The sequence below is a fragment of the Empidonax traillii genome, unplaced genomic scaffold, assembly GCF_003031625.1.
Source record: "Empidonax traillii isolate 1590-97213 ecotype Southwest subspecies unplaced genomic scaffold, ASM303162v1 scaffold273:size739602, whole genome shotgun sequence".
Taxonomy (NCBI): domain Eukaryota; kingdom Metazoa; phylum Chordata; class Aves; order Passeriformes; family Tyrannidae; genus Empidonax; species Empidonax traillii.
The window spans coordinates 483062-487224 of record NW_020955466.1 but is presented as its reverse complement, the minus strand read 5'-3'; positions in this window follow the sequence as shown (position 1 = coordinate 487224).

The following is a 4163-nucleotide window of genomic DNA, read 5'->3' as shown; positions in this document are numbered from 1 at the left end:
AAAAAAAAAAAAAAAAAAAAAAAAAAAAAAAAAAAAAAAAAAAAAAAAAAAAAAAAAAAAAAAAAAAAAAAAAAAAAAAAAAAAAAAAAAAAAAAAAAAAAAAAAAAAAAAAAAAAAAAAAGAGGCATCCCACATTTTATTCTCATATATCAGGCCTTCTTCATGGGAAAATTTATCAAGATCCACATTATTCAGAACAGCTCAGTTTCAACAAAATAATGCAATTTCACCAAAAACCTCACATTACCTTCCTGGAGAACTTTTTCAATTAATTCTTATGAAGACGTTTCAATAGACTATTTTACACATTCCATTTGAGTTCAGTTTTTGGGTAGGAGGTTGAGCTTTTTTCTTTTCTTGGCTTATCATGAGATAATGAGAGCTGTTAAACATTAAGGTATGAAGTTACTGAACTGGCACTTTTTTCACAGACTGAGTTGAACTTTGGACCAGATCTTTAAGATTTATACACATTTTGAAGAACAGAAGCCACAGTAATTTCTCTGAAGATGCTCCTTATACTCTGAACTGCTATCATGGGCAGTATGCCACAGGAAACAACCATCCTTTATACTTGCACAACACAGAATTAAAAAAGCTTTGCTCTTTTTGGCCAACTGAATGTACTTTTTATAATGTGGTTCCCATCTGCTTAGTGTCCTCACAGATTCCTCAATATCATTAACAATGCTTTGGCATTTTAAGAGCAGTTTTCTATCCAGTGTCTTTACTTAAATGAAACAGCAGGAAAAAAAATGAATGCTTAGTTACCATGTGCCATTATTGTAATTATGGGGTTTAAACCACGCAGCTGTCGATGGAAAGCAGCTTGTTGAAGGTTTGTCAAAATGGAAACATGACAGCAGCTGTTATTCTGTTTATCATGTTTTTTTCTCCTACACTCTCTCTACCTTTGTATGTATTTATGCATTTGCTGCTATGTACCTCTAGCTTGTCACCATCAACATGAAATTCATTATTTTAGCTTCTTATAACTGCAAGAAAACCATCCCATGTCTTTATGACTAAAGATGGAATGCAAAATGGAGATCAAGGAACTGCCCTTGGGAAGCAGTACTGTCCACCTTCCATATCTGACTTGTCTGAAACTTGTGCTCATGTGATTTGCATAGAACACATGAACTGCTGATCTGTCAAACCGAGCACCACAGGCCAACTTGCAGAAGCAAACAGCCTCTCTGAAGGGCACATCTGAGCCCGTGTTTGTGTGTGTTATCTGCGGTTCAAGCCGGGGGCAGGGGGAGAGAGAAAGGAAGATTTCCATAAGGAAATACAAAAAGATACTTCATCTTTAATAGGTCATTGCACAAGATTTTAACAAAAGTTCACTGACTAATTTCACAGCTCACAAGGGAAGTTTTCTTTTCCTCATACGATACATAGACATGCCAAGCACCAATAAGTCAGAGTGGCATTCACAAAACCAGTGACATTGACCCTGGAGCAGAATCCCAACTCTCCTGAAGTCACCAGGAGCTTTGTTGTTAACTTCAAAATGCAGTGATTTAAGAACAACTCTGCCTCAACATTGCAAGTGCATCATAAACTATTTACTTTCAGGAAAGCATCTGTATTAAAATAACAAGTGAAGATACATTTATCATGAGTAAAGGTACTTCTCTATAACACGAACACCACTCCCTATTGCATTTGACATGGAAAGGGTTTGTTTCATCCTATGTCTTTTCTGTGTGCATTTCTAAACTTAGGAAACTAATCAGACCATTGAATATCAGCTTTGTTTGTGTTCATTTCAACGTTTCACTAAGAACGCTTGTTTTGAGTTGTGCAACACACGTTTGAAGGTGTTCAGCCTCACTCCACCACTGCGGGGCTGTTACACACTAACCAGCAGCGTCACAGAACTTGCCAGCAAGGGCTGAGGTCCTGCTTGGATTGTCCCTGGAGGCAGAACCGGAGATGTCCTGCAGTTTGTACCTTTACTAGTGGAGGGTCAATTGGAGATAGGGTGGCAGTGCTGGCTGGACACTTTCTGCCACGCCACCTGTTTGTGGGGGGTGGATTGGGGGTGGAGCAGCATGTGGGCCAACAGCAAAGGTTAATGTGTGCTCTTCCCCCTGCAAAATTAGTGGTTCCAAATCCATTGAACTTTGATTTTTAATAGCCTGGGTAGCATTTCAACCTTGATTTCTAATGAACCATGAAACACACTTGATTTAAGATATCTGGGAAGTCTGAATATAAATATTAGAATTTAAAATAATTTGAATATTTCAGATAATCTGATTAAAGCTTAATATAAAACCAGATCTGCCTTTGGTTTTGTGGTAAATTCAACCTTGACATGTCTTACCACTGTTTGTAATATTTTCTTCTGAACTGCTTTTTATCAAACCTGGAGAAAAAGCAACTGTTTGTTAATTACCAAAATGCCAAATTCAGAGAACACTCAGCTTTCTAGATACACAGCTGATTACCACTTTAGAAGCAAAGTGCCGAAACACAGAGGCTCCAAAATTTGACATTTCAAAAGTTAAAAATCTTTAAAATATGGAAAAAAATCCAGTCTGAGGGTGATGCAGACTGCAATGCCCTGAAACAGCTACTGCAGCTGCAAATAAACAAGAGTGGACTTCTTGGAACTTGAATTTCTAACATAGAGTCCTCTATTGGCTCATTTTGTGGGCAGAATTTTGGAGGGAGGACAAGCAGGGCCAGAAACACTCCACATGGCCTTCACAAGCTGAACAGTAAACAAGTAAAAGCTTTTAGTACAATCAGTCCAATAACTGGAAATACAAAACAAATGAGTTTTCTACACCACCTCAAGAGTGTTGCTTCAGCACAAAAAATATCTAATCTCTGTTACTTTATTAACTAAGTATTGACCAAAATTTTTCAAGGAGCAGTTATTTTTAAATTAGCACAGAGCAAGTGCTAAAATAGTGCACTTGAAATAGAATAAAGATTGGAGCAAATTAATTATGAAACTAAACACTATGGCAAGCAGAAGTTTGTTAAAAAGAAGAAATACTAAAGAGAGGAAAAAAGGCTTAAGACAAAATTGTATGGGATGAAAGAAAATCAAACACAGCAAAAGCAACCTCCTTGCTCTTCATCAACTGAGGGAAGATACCAAAACTACAGAACAAAACCCAAGTCTCAAAACATCTAATTTAGGCACCTAAAATTAGGAATCTGGTTTTTTATATTCTCTCTCAGTCAGTAGAGAAAGTAAAAAGAAGGTTCTAAAAAACAATTCACAAATAAGGCTGATTTACAGCCCAGGCTCTTACTCAGGGAGGTAACATTAGGTCATAGGAATATTCCTGACTGAAAGATCCCTTATTCCACTCTCTGAGCACAAACAAGGAGTCTCTTCTGGACACCCAGGACGAGTTAAAAGGGCCTTCTCCTCCTCATGGGCAGCAAGAGGGAGAGAGAATTTACCTCTCTCCCCTGAATCCTGCTGCTGTTGTATTTTGTGGCAGATCTCCAGTCATTTGCTATGAAAGCTAAACTGAGCCCGAGAGATAAAAACATTTTCATCATCTGGAAACAATGAGGAAACTGTGAGAGAGGACCGACTTGTTTCTGCGGGAGGGAAGGAGCAGGAGCGAATGCTGTCCTGGCATAGCGACAGCGTGAGGGATGAGGCTGCTGGCGCTCGCCCAGCCCCTCTCCCTGCCCGATCCCTGCTCCTCGCTTGCTATTCCAGCAGCCCCGCAACAGGTGACCGTGACCCTCCAGCAGACCCCACCGCGCTGCATTCCTGATGCTGTGCGAGGCTGGGCGATGAGCGCAAGCGGCTTTCCCCCCCACGGACAGATGAGAATCAGCGCGGGCAATGTTAGGACTGTTCACACCGCAGAGCAGAGAAGCGCACCCAGACAAAGGCAGCGCTCCCTGCACGGGCGGGCGGCGACACCGCGGGGGCCGAGGGGCAGCGCCGCGCCCCTCGCACGCCGGGGATGCGGGATGACCTGGCTTTGCCTCTCGCTCAGGGAAACCCACTGGACTTGCCCCCGCCCAGGCTCCCGCGGCATCTCCAGCGGCGGGAGCGCGCCCCGCCCGCGGGCGGCGGGGACAATGCGGGCCGGGCCAGGGAGGCCGCTGGGTGCGGTAGTTCCCTGCCCATCACCTGATGCCTGGGCAAGCGCAGCCGAGGCAGCCGGGACTAC